Source organism: Pongo abelii, chromosome 17 (assembly GCF_028885655.2).
Source record: "Pongo abelii isolate AG06213 chromosome 17, NHGRI_mPonAbe1-v2.0_pri, whole genome shotgun sequence".
NCBI classification, from domain to species: Eukaryota; Metazoa; Chordata; class Mammalia; order Primates; family Hominidae; genus Pongo; species Pongo abelii.
In genome coordinates, this window is record NC_072002.2 from 90176619 (window position 1) to 90193251 (window position 16633).

A 16633-nucleotide genomic window follows, 5' to 3' on the forward strand; every position below is an offset into this window, starting at 1 on the left:
ATGGATAAATACATGGATTGTCAATTCGTCATCAGTTTTTCCTGTTTGCTTAGTCACCTTCCTTTCTGTTGGTTTAGTCATAATGTTCTCAAATAACAAAAGCCTTTGGCAGGAATTGAATCAGATGAATGCCCCGTGAACATACTGTCTTTTGGTCACACTGGTTCAGAGCACATCCCTCTACCTACTTCCACCTTTTTCCAAAACATTTCTTGATGAGCAGGGCCCTGAGACCAAACTTCACGGCAGATGCTGGATCGGAGTCACACTGTCTTGTCATGTGTGGTCAGGTGACTTGCAGCTTCCACCAGCAGGAAGAGATGCTGGGAGAGGATTTCCTCTTCACTCGCAGTCATCGTCATCTGAAGGGAAGCCTGCAAGTTCGTTCTGTTTCTAGTAAGATTTGTCTTTGCTTACGTCCTGGCTTCTTCCTCGCCCTGCAGACTTAGGCCAGTGCTGTTCACTGCACAGTTATTCCTTCCTCGACATGCTGTGCAAAGAAGGCTGGCGTTTTGGGTAGTCTTGAATAATGGGGACTTTCTCTTCTCTAGAGAGAGCTCTTTGACTATAGGCAGGAAATGTCGCACGGGAGCCTGGTTAGCAGGGGTGCCGTGGGCCCCGGGCTGCGGGGCCTGCTATGCATGCAGCAGCATCTCGTGATGGGTCATCTCCTGGTGCATCCTGTGATGAAGCGGGTCTGCCAGAAGCCAGAGAGGAGCACCGGAGGGGAAAATAACACCCTGTCCATCTGACTCCAGAAGGCCTGCCCCTCACATCTCCGTGCCTCTGCAATCCAGATGCGGTGAGAGTGTCTCAGATGTAACGAATACCATAAATCTGTGTAAAGCAAGTCCTGGGGGAAGAAGAAGTATGGGGTCTCCCTTGGAAAGGACAACAAATATGCCACAGAATGGCACCCAGCACCCCTGAGGTGAGCCCAGCAGGCTGTGGACGGTGCTGAATTTCCAGTTACTTCTTAAGGCCTAAAGAAGACGTCTCAGCACACTCCTGGCCTCTGATGCGTTTGGAGTGGGGCAAAACACACACTTTCTCAGTGAGAGGGACTCAAGAGGTCCCAGAGGTGCAATCCCAAAATGGATAGGCTGCTCTTGGAGAGAAGGCACCCTCCAGGCCTGGAGGACTCTAGCAGAGGCTGGTGGGCTCGATAGAGTCGCACAGTCTAGAAAGGCATCCTTGCTGGGCCCGCCTGGCCTTGGGGCCACCAGGGCGTGTTCTGCAGTTCTGGGAAGTGGATCTGCTGACTGGGTCCTGGGCTGAGAACCGTGACTTCATTCCAGGCCTTCGATTTTATGAATAAGAGTTGGCCTCGAACTGCTGTGATGTCATAGGAGTCACCTGTGCATCCTGAGGCTAGTGGGTCCTCAACAGAGTGAAGGCTGAGAATAGATAGACCCTAATATTAACACCAGCTCTAAGCCCTTTGATGATATGGACAAGTCTCAGCAAGTGCCCATGAATTGTTGAAGGAGAGTATCAGAAAGACAACATGGTCTGGACGTGGCAGTGATGGCAAAGTGTCCCCAAAGAAGCTGAAATCCATATAAGGTGGCCTTCTGACAGGTGCATAGCGAGTCTTAGTTACACTGAGGGCAGAACGTCTCCCAGAGCAGCGAGCGTGGACTGTAACCTGACTGAACGCATTCAGGAACCTGGAGAGAGGACGCCAGAGCCCGTGGGTGGCCGTGGGAGGACAGGGGAAGGAAGGCTTAGAGAAGCAGCCGCAGACGCTCACGGCAGGGCCGTGCAGGCAGAGGCATGTGGCCGAGGCCCCCACACTCCCTGCACGGAGAGGCTCCCAGCAGCCCAGTCCTCTGCCCTGGGGGTCCTCAGCCAGGTGGCCTGGCCCCAGGGGACAAGTGGCCATGTCTGGAGACAGTTTGGGTTGCCACAACTAGATGTGTGGTGGGTGGAGGCCAGGCCACTGCTGAGCCCTACAGTGCCCAGGATGACACAGCCTCTGCGCACCAGAGTCCGGGGAGACCCACCCCAGGTCCCTGTCGCCTATGTGCCCTCATCTGGGCTGGCTGTGTCACTGGGCGCCTCCAGTAAGAATGTGTGGCTCTATGTCTAATGTAGAAATAAGCTGGGCTGCTGGCATTAGCTCCACTCCTCTGAGGGAAGGAGAGAACTAGGATTCGCTGCACACAAGGGTAATGCATCCCCGCCTGGGCGCACTTGCACAGCCAGGTGAAACCCTGGATATGGGGAGGCTGGTGGGCCACATGCCATCCCCTGGGGCCTTCAGGTCACACCCTCTGGTGGTGGGAGGTGAAGGCGACCCCCCCCCCCCCCATGCCCAGGAGAAGCCGGGGAGCTGGGCTGCAGGACGAAGTGAGTCCAAGCTGTGCCCCAGCCACGGCTGCTCATTAGGGGTGTGACACACACTGCTGTCACTCCTGTTGAAGATGGAGCCTGGCAGAGGGAAGGGGAGTCCCTCCTGGAACCTGAGGGGACAGAGAATGAAGCAAGGGGTGAAGGCCTGACCTCCTCCCAGCAGCACGGAGTGTGGCAGGGCGGCCTTCGCAGGGTCCAGCCTGACAGGGCCAAGGCCCCAGGACCGTCTGTGGCTCATACCACATACATCTGTGTTTCGTTTCTGTTAAGCCAGTGACACATCCCAGCTCTTTGTCCAGAGGAAACCCAAGCAGGCTACCAAGAAGGAGGAAGATCACTCGGTTCTGTGCCGTCAGGTTCCAAACATGAGAGCACACAGCCATGAAGCCCTGCCCCATTCAGCCAGCCCTGTGCAAAGTTTTCCAGATATATGACCTTCCCTACTGTCTCCTGAACCCCACGGGACATGTGGCATTAGCCACACTTACAGGGCCTCAGAAAGGCTAAGCAGCTCGCCCAGTGACACACAGCAGAGGTGACAGGACCCCATCCCCAGCTTTAGGTCACGGCTTCCCTCCTCACTTATACGAACAGCAGACACTACACAGAACAGAGGCGCCAGGCCCTGCCCGAAGTGCTTAATGCATGACGTGCTTCAGCTCTGTGTCCCCACCCAAATCTCATCTGGAATTGTAATCCCCAGGTGTTAAGGGAGGGGCCTGGTGGGAGGTGATTGATTGGCTCATGGGGGCGGATTCCCCCATGCTGTTCTCATGATAGTGAGGGAGTTCTCACAAGATCTGGTGGTTTTGTAAGGGGCTCTTTCCCCTTTGCTTTCTCTTCTCTCTCCTGCCGCCATGTGAAGATGGTCCTTGCTTCCCCTTTGCCTTCTGCCATGACTGTAAGTTTCCTGAGGCCTCCCCAGCCATGTGGAAATGTGAGTCAATTAAACCTTTTTCCCAGTCTTGGGTATTTCTTTATACCAGGGTGAAAACGGACTAACACAATGCACAACTCACTTCAGGCCCCAACAAGTTTCTGAGCTCAGCGCTGTGGATATGGACCCATTTTACAGATGAGGAGTGGAACAGGGAGGCAGGTCCCTCACCGGGTTCCACATTCATAGTGGCTAAAGAAGCCCTTGAGCCTGGTGGTCCTGCCCAAGACATCTCCCATCTCTGTGCCAGAGGCCTTCCAGGACACGTTGCTCTCAGGTTAACTGGTCGGTGATGAGGGGTCATCTCACTCTAAGCCTTGGCCACCCTCCAATGAGCTCTCCTTCCACTTACTGCCCCTATTTTCTCCTTCATCTGGGACGTTCCCTGATTTCCTCTCCCATCAGGTGCATTTGCATGAGTCCTCGAGGCATCCTCTGGCCCTGGTGTTTGCATGCAGTGAACTGAGTGTGGGCTGTGTGCCTCCCACCCTGGGGGACAGGTCATGGTCACTAAAAGTGTCAGAAAATGTCTAGCCCTATTCAGAATAGAGGAGAAAGGCCTGTGACCACTTCTACAAATTCAAAATGGACACACGGATGTCAGGACAAGACTCACAGCTGGGGTTGAGTGCCCCAGGCCAGAAGGAAGGCCAGCGGAGGTCCCCCAGGCCAGGAGTGAGGCTGGCTGAGGTCCCCTGGGCCAGGAGGAGTGAGGGTGGTGGAGGTCCTGGGGGCCAGGAGGGAGGCCGACAGAGGTCCCCGGGCCAGAAGGGAGGCTGGTGGAGGTCTCCCCGGGCCAGAAGGGAGGCTGGTGGAGGTCTCCCCGGACCAGGAGGGAGGCTGGTGGAGGGTCCCCCTGTGCCAGGATGGAGGCCAGCAGAGGTCCCGCAGGCCAGGAGAAAGGCTGACAGAGATTCCCTGGGGTCAGGAGGGAGGCTAGTGGAGGTCTCTCTGGGCCAGAAGGGAGGCTGGTAGAGGTTGCCCTCGGGCCAGGAGGGAGGCTCAGCCACTGTTTTCCTGTCAAGAGTCTGGGGTCTCCGAAGCCCAGCTGCCCACTGTCACCACGTGCTGTCACCCAACATGAGACACTGTCTCCTCCAGCCTTGGATCTGGGAGTCCAGATGTCTACACCCAGGCTGCACTCCTGGGGACAGTGGGGACAGCAGGGCATGGAAGTTGATGGCTCTTCTCGGCTTTCTCCTGAAGCTCCTTCATTTATTTTTCCACCTGTGGATCCCAGAAGCCACCGTCTATGTGTTTTTCTGTCTTGTTCTCTCAACACCACCTGACATCACAGTCCTGGGAGCTCCTCCCTGCAGAGGACAGGGCTGGGCCAGTTCCTGCCCTCATGGATGTCGAGGTAAGAAACACCCTTCATGGGGAGGATGGAGGGCGGGAGGGCAGTCCCAGGCAGGTGTTTCCCTTCATTGGAGGGGTTTCCTCAGGGGACAGGCTGGAGACCTGCAGCCCCTCCCTGAACCCTCAGGTTGCATCCCCCAGCGGCTCCCTGCGGCCTGGGCTTGGCTTCCTCTCCCCATGGTCTCATCTGCTCCTAGATATGCTGCTCTGAGGACAGCGTCCACTGTACCCCAGGCCCCGAGGCCTGGGTTTTGCTCCTCACATATTTGCAGAGGCTGTGGTTTGGTTTTGGACTCAGCCGCCTGCACCCCTGAATGTGGAACAACGTGCCCAGGGCCTGAGCGCCTTTGGAGGTATCCATGCCGGCTGGGCCATGGTTCCTGGTCCCCACAATGTCCAGGTGGCTGCCGCTCACACAACAGCAGAACTGTTCAAAGAATAAAGAGGAAAAAAGCCGTGTGTGCATGCTCACCCAAAAAGCTCAGTGCAGAGGAACTAAGCCATGTGTGCATGCTTACCCAAAAAGCTCTGTGCTGTTGTTCTACATTGGGACAAAATCTATCTTTGCAACAAGTGGATGGAAACGGGTATTAACGTATTTGAGCCTCCCGAGGGGTTGGAATATCAGCCTTACCAGCCGCAGGGCGGTGGTGGACTTGAGTGGAGGGAGGAGGAGGAGAAGGAGGGCTGGGCCACTCTCTGGCATCCTCAGGTCACTCTTCAGCTGCTGTTTTGAGGACATTTTGCAAGGATTAGCTCAGGGAGAGCCCCACAGGGTGCAAGTCCACACTGCCGAGCAGGACTTGACAGCTACAAGCCATCCGCCCTTGGGACTGGGACCTCAGGGTCAACGGGACCCAGGGAGTCCCCTGTCATCTGTCCCTGGAATCGCTTCTGATTTTTTTTAAACAAAATACATACAAATAGAAGTTCTAGCATTTTTTCTGTACCAGTGGATTGTCTGCATCCCTCTCTGGCGACCCCCACCCAGAGCACCCCAATATGCAGAGCCTCGCTGTTTGCTCTTCCCACTCCTTGACATAAGATGGTGCTGAGGCCCAGCCAAGCTCAGTTTCATTTAATTCTAAGTAGTTCATGTCTTCCTGGTCTGGAGGGAGAGCTTCCTCTGTGTCACCCCCAGGAGCACAGCTGTGGCCTTCCTGGGAGGCATCACACTGTGCGAGGATCCTGTGAGGTCACAAGACAACTTTAGCCCCAGCTCCTGTTCCTCCCATCCCCGTTCTCAGTGCAGCCTCAAAGTCCACTCCATTCCCACGAATACCTGCCCCATAGGACACATGTTGCCTCTGTTCCCTACCCCAAGCCCACTGAAGAGTCGGAGAACCGACAGACCAAGAGAACAAACGAAGAGGCAGAAGCAGAGATGAGATGAGATTTGGGAAAGGCACACATGGCTGGGGAAGTGACACTAAAGGGTGCAAAGCCCAGACCACAGCCCCTCCTGGCAGGGGCATCCTGGCAGTGCTAGCCAGCATCCGGGCTCCAGGGCCCAGCTCAGGCCTGGCTGTAGGCACTGTGGGATATAGGTGAGCCATGGGGTGAAAGCAGGCCCCTTCCTCTATGAGACCTTTGCAGCCAAACCCCCAGCCCCACTCCCCAACCAAGAAATAGCAGGACATTTTTGTCATCTGGAGAAATCCAACCAGAAAGGCTTGGAGCTGGGGACACAGCAGAGTGGAGGAGACGCCAAGCATGAGATGGGACTAAGAAAAGCTCAACGCCCTGAGCAACGAGACTCTCCTCCCCGGCCTCCCTGGCTAGGCTTCTAGTACCATGGAAGCCAAATATGTACCCCCAGGGAGGAGACTAGAAGATTCTTTTCTGGAGAAATTGAACCACTCCAGAGAGAAGCCCTCCACAGAAGACACTCAAGGGTTTTCCAGTGGAAAAGCTGACTGCTGTCAGATGGCTCTGGAGAGAGGGCCAGTTGCCAGGAAGCCCCATGTACCCACAAAGTGCTTCAGTCAGGCTCAACGCCTCCCTCAGCTATGCACATGAAGCTAAGGACCCATGTGAATTAAAAAGATCAAAAATAAATAACAGCCTGTGATCCCAGCACTTGTGGAGGCTGATGATCGCTTCAGGCCAAAAGTTCTAGAACAGCCTGGGCAACACAGTGCGACCCCAAAATTAAATAATAAGAGAGAGAAAAGGAACTCAGAAGAAGTAAATTTGAAGAAAATTCCCCCAAAATGCACTCAAAGAGAATGTATGCTTCCATGAATTAATAATTGATTTTTGTATTGATTTAAAAAATAAAAGAAGAAAGAAGTCCAGGGAATTAAAAATGCAGCAGATAACTATGGGCTGGAAGATAAAGTCAAGGAAAGTTTTCACAAAGTAGGACCAAAAGACAAATAAATTGAATATAGATTTTTTTTAAATCAGAAAATTAAAGTATCAATATAGGATATCTGAAACTGACTAAAAGAAGGTCTAGAAAGAGAAAATGAGGAAAACAGAAAGAAAGAAATTATCAAACAGTGGATACAAGAAAATTGACGAGACTGAGGGATTAGAGTTTCCAGCTTGAAAGAACTCACTAAGTACCCAGCAAAATGAATGAATAAGACTCATATTGGTTGTCATGAATATGCAATACTAAAATCCTTGTCAGGAAAAAAAAAAGCAAAATAAAAGTCACACTATGAAAGTTAAAACGACATCAGACTTCTAAAAGAATTAATGGGTACTAGAAGTTAAAAAAGGAATCTCTTCAAAATCGTAACAGAAATTTTTGTCAAATAAGAATTCTATTACCAGCTAAACTATCAATCAAGTATAATGGTACAATAAAGATGTTGTCAGATATGCACTCTCTCCAAACATTTGCCTCCCTTACACCCTTTTGCATGAAGCTACTGAAAAATATGCTCTTGAAGAGGGTAGATTAGTCTTGGGATTCAGAAACAGGTCAACATATGAGAGAAAAAAGGGAATGTCCTAAGTAATGATTATTTGAGCAAGTAAAGGAAAGGCTCTGAGGAAAAAGGAATAGAACTGATCAATGCCTTGGTATATTCGGCTGTATAGGAAACATGTTATGAGGTTTGGATAGTTGGGAAGGAATGAGTGACAGCATATAAAAACACCAAGCTAGCCGGGCACAGTGGCTCACTCCTGTAATCCCAGCACTTTGGGAGGCTGAGGCAGGCGAATTGCCTGAGCTCAAGAGTTTGTGACCAGCCTGGGCAATGCAGTGAAATCCTGTCTCTACTAAAATATAAAAAATTAGCTGGGCATGGCGGCGTGCACCTGTAATCCCAGCTACTCGGGAGGCTGAGGCAGAAGAATTGCTTGAACCTGGGAGGTGAAGGTTGAAGTGAGCCAAGATGGTGCCACTGCACTCCAGCCTGGATGACAGGATGAGACTCCCTCTCAAAAAAAAAGAAAAAGAAAGAAAGAAATCTGATAAAAACAATGAGGTAGTTATTAATGCCAAAAAAAAAAAAACCCTAAATGAGTGTATAAGAAAGAAAATCATGTTTTACTACAGGAAAATACTTAGTTCAACAATGAACAATATTTACATAGGCACAATATTCACATTGAATATGAGTTCAGTTAAAACTGTAGGTAAGAAGTGTTAAGATGAGACTACTTAATCCTTGTCTATCCTAATGGGAAGTTCACAGACAATGTCACAAACTGACATATCACTTACAGTATCAACAAATTGCAACCGCCATCTCTTACCTAGATGGCAAACTTGCCTTGTTTCCCAAGATCAACTCTAGAGAACCCATGGGGAGAAACGGAATTAGGAAACAGCAACAACATATTGGCAGGCTGTTTTGAACTTGGTGTTTGGGGAGGAGAGAGTGGGAGAGAGCCAGGCCACTGCCATTCTTCGAGAAAAACTTCAAGAACAGCAGCCAAAATCTGCACTTGGTCAGCAAAAGCCTTGGGACAGTTGTTCCCTGACCCATCATGGCAGAATTCCAGGGCAACAGCCCAGACTCCTGGCATACGAGACCATGGAGGTAGAGCCCAAATGGAACAAAAGCCTCACTGCAGTGTGGAGTGGGGACCACAGAGATGAGTGCTGGCAGTGGGCATTCGCTCCTCCCTGTAGGAAGTGAATCGGTCTATGTTGTTGTTGTTGTTGTTGTTGTTGTTGTTGTGTGTGTGTGTGTGTTTGAGACAGAGTCTCACTCTGTCACCCAGGCTGGAGTGCAGTGGCGCAATCTTGGCTCACTGCAACCTCTGCCTCCCGGGTTCAAGAGATTCTCCTGCCTCAGCCTCCCAAGTAGCTGGGACTACAGGTGTTTGCCACCATGCCCAGCTAATTTTTTTTTTTTTTTTTTTTTGAGACAGAGTTTCGCACTGTCACCCAGGCTGGAGTGCAGTGGCGCGATCTCAGCTCACTGCAAGCTCCGCCTCCCAGGTTCACGCCATTCTCCTGCCTCAGCCTCCTGAGTAGCTGGGACTACAGGCGCCCGCCACCACGCCTGGCTAATTTTTTGTATTTTTAGTAGAGATGGGGTTTCACCATGTTAGCCAGGATGGTCTCGATCTCCTGACCTCATGATCCACCCACCTCGGCCTCCCAAAGTGCTTGGATTACAGGTGTGAGCCACCTCACCTGGCTGAATCATTCTATGTTAAAAAAAAAAAAAAAAAAGTGACAATTCCCTCCATCCAAGAAACCAAGGGAATTCAGTGGATTCCCATTCATGGAATTCAGTGAATTCCCATGCTTGGCTGGCAGTTGGGCTCTGTGCCATGCTTGTCTGTCCCTCTGCCTATGGGAATGAGCCCAGAGATGCCTGACAGCATCAGGAAATTGCCAAATCACTGGCCACGGAGCAAGATGTCCAAACAAAGAGAGTCTTCCAGTCCATAGTCCGTGGGAGGAAAGCACTTGATTTCCCCAGCTTCTGATGTGCATGTTGGAAATGCCCCCCTCCTCCTTTTTGGCTATTGCAAAGTAATTGAGTCAGTTGCTTCAAATGGACTGATGATAATTCCTACCAATTAGCTGTATAATAATCATCCTGGCCATGTTTAGTTTTCTAAGCAAGAGACAAAATTACATACTATTGCATACCAAATAACTTTTGTAATATATACTTAAACATTCAGAAACAGTCAGGAGCCACCAGCAGACGCTTTGTGTCTCTGATGGTTTCACTGACCAACTCTGCCATCTTGAGTCTGTTTGCACAACTCAATTTGGGGATGCAAAAAGGGACAAGAATGGCAGTATATATATGGTATAGCCAAGGTGGGGATGAATTATTTCCAGGAGTGCAATGCTATTGGAATGGAAAATTCCATCCGTCTCATGATGGAAGCAGCTACATGCACGGAGTAAAATGGGGTTCAGCTTCCAGCTTAGCAAGTTTTCAAAAACTTTTTGGCTTCTAAAATCTTTATTGTTGTTTTTGTTGTTTTGTTTTTGGCACTGGGGGTGAATGGGTCTCCCAACCAAGAGAACATCAAGACTGGATGTGAATGGACTTCACGTGGGGCCTGAACTCTCCTCTGTCACCAGCAGCCATCTTGTTAGCTCCTTGGGCTCCCCAGGATGTGGATTTAGATTCTGGCTCTGCATCTCCCATGGAATATTGGATCAGGGAGTGGTCTTAGGGTCACAACCTCCTCCCCTGAATGAAACCTGCTCCCAGCGGATTTCAGCAGCAAGTAGACTTGAAATTGCACATGGTAGTCCTACTAGTGGGAGGACGGAAGGAATGCTGATGCCCCGACAGAGGTGGGGGGCCCTCTTTTTTCCTGGCATCACGGTTAATATGAAGGGACTTCTACTGGAATTGATCGATTGAAAGTCTGGAAGAACTGGCAATTTGCTCTTTATCCCAAATAGCAGTCTGCTCTGTGGAGCCAAACCTTCCCCTGGGTGGGCTACACAGGGCCTGCATGCATGGCAGGACGGGAGTCCGCAGTGCATATTAGTAAGCCTTGTTAGCCTTGGATCTGAAGCCAAGTCCTTCCATCACCTTATTCACAATAATGCCCACACATCTTTGCATCTTACTTTTCAATTGGTTCTGAACTTGGAAGAAAAAAAAGAAGGGGCATTATTTTAAAAATGGGCATTATTTTTACCCTTTAACTCCCAAAAGTCTAATCTTCTATTTTGGCTCTTGATTTGCCTCCTACAATAAGAGCAGTAAGTGACACTGAAGGTGCATTCTCTAGATTTCTGTCCCAAAGTCCTGAGGCTAAGAAGAATTGAGAGACAGCATGAACCTTGCTGCCACCAAGATACGGCATCCTAAGAGAGGAAGCACCTGCATCTTTTGGAACTTGGAACAGGGTTTGGGAAGAGGCACAGGCGCAACACTCACCTGTTTTTGAGTGTACAAATAGTGAAAAGTAGTAGCATGGCCTCACTGAAGCCACAGCAAAGGACAACTCGAATTTAGATCAGCGCATCCGGAGGCTAGACTCCCCGGCCCCACCCCCAAGACTGATTCCACAGGTCTAAAATGAGACCTAAAAGCTGAATTATTTTTTTTAATATCTACCAGAAAGTCCTTGCTGTGACCAACCTGAAGAAATACCCAGGCAGCTAGCTGTCCTATGTTTCAACCTTTGCCATGAGACTGGCACTAGACAAAGTACAGTAGAAATTCAAAGGGGATTGAGAGACACAGCTCTGCCCGGAGTCCAAGTAAGTAAGATCACGTTGAGCAGAGTGATACATGGAAATGCCAGCATTTGCGTTCAGTCAGCAACCGCACAGGAGCAGTCAACTGTCACTCCATCTGGGTCAACTCGGGGAAATCATCATAGCCCCCAGGCCTGGGCGTCTTTATCCATCAGTGACTGTGGCTGTGCTGCAGCATCCTGAGGACGCCTTCTGGCTCTGGCCTCAACTGGTCCTTAAAGGAGAATGAGTACTGTCTGGCCCTGTGGGGTCCGTAGGTGAAGGAAGGTCACATGCTCACTGTGTCACCCCATGTGGGCTGACTGCAGAAAGCTGAAAAGAGTGCAACCCCTCACAAACACACACACTCCACTCAAGTCAGACACACACAAGAATCCACTTCCCTCCCCGAAAGAAGACTTCAGCGGGTGCTGGGAGAGCAGAAGAGGTTGCCTTCATGGCAGGTGGTTCAAGAACCTTGAATCTTGGATCTAAAGCCATGGATTTAGATACAAATTGTCTAGACACGAATTCTCTGGATTTCCTCCAGGCTAATTGTTACAGGCAAATTCTGTCAGAGAGGAACAGGAACCCAACAGTGCAAGACAAGGATGTTCTGTTTTCTGGAAGGGAGCCAGGGAGGAGTCTATAGGCAGAGGGGGCTTGAGCCCTTCCACCAGGTAGCCACTTGGGTGAGATGACGGCTAAAGTCCTGCCCGTCGTTTCTGTGAATTGATCTAACTCAGCTGAAGAGAAAAGGAGAGCTGTTTCATGGGAGCTATCAGTACCTGTTACCTGGATCCCTGGACCTCCGGCTGGTCTCACCTCTCATCCTGGCTACATTCCATTGGCTTCATTTCTTGATCCACACACAGCTAGTCTTTCCAGAAGCTTTCCCATCTCAGTAAATGGCACCACATTCTCTCAGTTGTCTTAAGACAAAAACTAGAAGCCATCCTTGACCTCTCTTTCTTTCACCCTTATCCTCCTGACTCATGCTTTGAATTCCAGATGGTCACTTCTCCAGGTCTCCGCAGCCATCTGTCTGCCTGTGCAAGCCACCATCATCTCTCAGCGGAACCACTGCAACAGCTTCTACTGTTCCCCTCCTACAATCCAGAATGATCTTTCACAAAAGTAAGTCAGATCATGTCCTCCCATCTTCATGAGTTATCTATGGCTGTGTAATAAACTATCCCAAGATGTAGTGACTTAAATATAACAAGTATTTATCCCTTACAGTTGCTGTGGGTCAGGAGTTCTGGAGCAGCTTAAACTGGGTGGGTCCAGTTCAGGGTTAAGGTGTCATCAGGGGCTGCTGTCATTTGAAGGCTCAACTGAGGTGGAGGAGCCACGGGCCGGGTGATGTACTCACTCACATGACTTCACCTCATGGCTTCCCGTAGGCTGCTTGGCATCCTCATAACATGGCAGCCTCTTTTCCTTGAGAAAGTGATCCAAGACACAGGCTGAAGCTACAATGTCTTTTAAGACCTGGCCTCAGAAGTCATACATTGTCACTTCAGCCTATTCCATTTGCTAGAAATGATTCACTAAGTCCACTCAAGGGGTGGCTGGCTCCGCCTTCCGTAGGGAATGTCAAACAAATTGTGAGCATATTTTAAACCACTCACCATCTCAAGGTTCACGCCTGCCTCCTGGCTTTAATTGTTATGTCTGAGTCCCAAACACACCAAACCTACAGAGCATTGCTGCTCCCTGGTTACTTGAGGCCTTTGTACTTGCTGTTCTAGAAGGTTCTTTTGTCAAGGCCAACCCCTTCTCATCATTCAAGTCTTAGCCCCGACCTTCCTCTTGCTGAGAGGACTTTCCTGACATCAAATTTAAAATAGTGCTCCTCATTTATCAGTGTCAGGAAGCAACTTTGTCGTTTGTCGACTGTGTCTCCACCACCCGACCCTAAGCTCCTGGAGAGCAGGCTCCTTGCTGCCCCATCACACTGGTCTCCAGGCCGAGCATCCCTACAGCCTGACTAGAAGGAGCTAGCAAACCCAGGAGTGGATCCAAGAGGCTCTGCCAGAACAGTTGTGTGGCACCATATCTACCACAGTGTCTGACATGGAAAATCAGTGAGCTCGAAACTTCAGCCCATTTCATTTCACTGGAAACCTGGTGAGCCCAGATCAGGAAGGTGTCACCGTTTTAACTCAGAGCTGTGTTAGGAAGCTCTCCCTCCCTGTTGTCAGGGTGAGCGTTGTGCCGTTCTAGCATCTTATGGTTTTAACCACATGGTAAATGTATTCCTTCACATGAATCCCACAGAACAAACGTGCACTTTTCCATTTATGAATTTGAATTCAGAGTTATGTTTTTTAGCTTTTCTCTAAATTTACCAAAATTTTTTAAATAAAATTACTCACGACCCCACTAAGTAAGAAATTAGGCCGGGTGCGGTGGCTCATGCCTGTAATTCCAGCACTTGGGGAGGCCGAGGTGGGCGGATCACGAGGTCATGAGATTGAGACCATCCTGGCCATCATGGTGAAACCCCGTCTCTACTAAAAATACAAAAATTAGCTGGGTATGGTGGTGCGTGCCTGTAGTCCCAGCTATTTGGGAGTCTGAGGCAGGAGAATCACTTGAACCTGGGAGGTGGAGGTTCCAGTGAGCTGAGATCGCGCCACTGCACTCCAGCCTGGGTGACAGAACGAGACTCTGACTCAAAAACAAAAAAACAAAACAAAAAAAACAAACAAAAAAAAGAAATTAAATCCTGGCAAAAATGAGATGTTGCCAAAAAGGACTTTGTGGGGAGAAAGTAGTAGTGGTCCTTTACAAAATGAGCAGAAAGAAGACGGAAATAAATTCTTTTCCAGAAGAGCAGTCTTTGATGAAGAGATTCACATTTCCTAGAGCATTTTATTCAAAGTAGATCAATGCTACTCACCCAGAACAAGATCCAGTTTGCCAAAAACCTGGGCTTCTCTCCTGTGAGGCCCGATGATCACACGATGCCTGAACAGGTGTTCATTTCAGACGTTTTAGACACTGTCTGCACCATGTCATTTTTATGATTGTCAAGTTCCACAAAGCTTCTTTCTTCTTCTTTAAAAAGTCTCTTTAATTTTGAGAACTTTCCTGCTAATCATTTCTCCGTTTGCTAATGATCCTAACCTTCCACAAAATGACTTCTCCCTCGCCAGCCTTCATTTTACTTCTTTTCTCTGCTCTCTTTTCCTGCCCTCGGATTTCCCATTTTTCAAGCCATAAGGCGGACTTCAGTCTGTTGAAATTCAGCTCTTTCTTCCTGTCTTGGATTGCCTATTACCTATTGCAAAGGTCATTTTAAGTGTAATTCAGCTTAAATTACTTTATTTTCTCATCACTGGATTTTTTTTTCTCTCTCTGGTCCCTTTCTCCTTCCCAGGCCCTCCACTCTGCCTACCCACCCCCATCTAAGTTTCACTTCTCAGGGACCATTCTCAGCAGCTCCTGATGAGGCTGGATGAAAAGCATTCTTGAGTCTGTTATTTGGAAGGTTAAGATTTGCACGCTCACTGCCTGGCCATGGAGGTTGGGGCCTGAGGCAGGGGTGCCTTCTAGGGTATGTGCAAACACAACTAAGATCCCAGCCCTGAGTATGGGAGACCCCACATATAGTCTGCTGTTTTCTCAGTGTGTCAGGAATCACAGCAGCGAGCCCGGTGTGCTAGGCTGTCCAGACACTTTCCAGAACCACTGAGTGTCTCACGATGGCAGCCACTACCTGCATGGAGTAAAACAGGGTTCAGCTTCCAGCTTAGCAAGTTTTTGAAAACTTTTTGGTTTCTAAAATCTTTATTGTTGTTTTTGTTGTTTTGTTTTTGGCACTGGGGGGTGAATGGGTCTCCCAACAAAGAGAACATCAAGACTGGATGTGAATGGACTTCACGTGGAGCCTGAACTCTCCTCCGTCGCCATCGGCCGTCTTGTTGGCTCCTTGCTCCCCAGGATGTGGATTTAGATTCTGGCTCCGCATCTCCCATGGAATATTAGATCGGGGAGTGGTCTTAGGGTCACAACCTCCTCCCCTGAATGAAATCTGCTCCCAGCGGATTTCAGCAGCAGGTGGACTTGAAATTGCACATGGCGGTCCTACTAAGTGGCAGGACGGAAGGAATGCTGATGCCCCAACATAGGTGTAAGAGGAGGGAGAGGCTATCAGGACAACTCCAACCTCTTGGGCCTGTGAAGAAATGCATGTGAGGGCGTGCATGTGTGTGTGCACTTCTGTGTGTACACTTGTGAAAGTGTGTGTGCACACGTGAATCTGAGGGCACACATGAGTCTGAGTGCACACGTGAGGGTGTGCACTCATGTGTAAGTGTACATGTGAGAGTGAGCATGTGTGAATGTGATGTGTGTGGCTGTATATGTGAATGAATGCATGTGTGAGTGCACACACGAGTGTATGCATATGTGTCAGTGTGCATGCATGAGTGTACTGTGTGCTTACACGCATGAGCATTCATGAACACATGAGCATGTGCATGTCTGAATCCATGTGTGAGCGTGTGCATGTGAATGTACATATGTGAGCATTTGAGTGTGTTCATATTTACACGTGTGAGTGTGCATGCCCGTGTGTAGCGCATGTGAACGTGTGCATAGATGTGCAAGCGAATGTGCACATATGTACACGTGTGTGCATGTGTGTACATGTGAACGTGTGTGCACATGTGTGACTGTGTGTGCATGTGTGGGCATGCACGTGTGAACATGTGTGCACATGTGTGCATCTGTGTACATGTGAATGTGTGCATGCATGTGTGTGACTGTGTTCACATGTGAGGGCATGTGTGTGAATGTGCGTGTGTGTGGGCATGATGCATATGTACATGTGTGAGTCTGCATGCATGTGGTGCATGTGTGTGCACATGTGAGCATATTCGTGTGAAGGTGTGTTGTGTGAATATGTATGCATGTGTACGTGTGAGTATGCATGTAAGCATCTGCATGCACATGTGTGTGACTGTGTGAGAGCGTGCATGTGTGTGGCAGCAGGAAGCTGCCATCTGGTGGGCTTCCTGACCCTAGGTTCTGCCTCAACTCCTGAGACATTACCCACTGCCTGGGTCTTTCCAGAAAGTTCTATCCACAGCTTCTTCCTGGAGCAGAGTGCATGCTGTCCAAGGCCTGCAGAGCTGGGCTCCCCCTTCGACTACGGTAAGGGTCCTGTCCTGGCTGAAAGCCTCCACCTCTGGTCAGTGGGGATCCTCACTGCCTTAGGCTGACAGTGGGTTTTTAGGAGGAAGCTGAGGGCCTGGGCATGTCCCCTGGCTGGGCCTCAGACCCCACCCACATTGCCAAAGTAGCCAACGCGCTGCCTCAAGTGAGTGTGTGTGGCC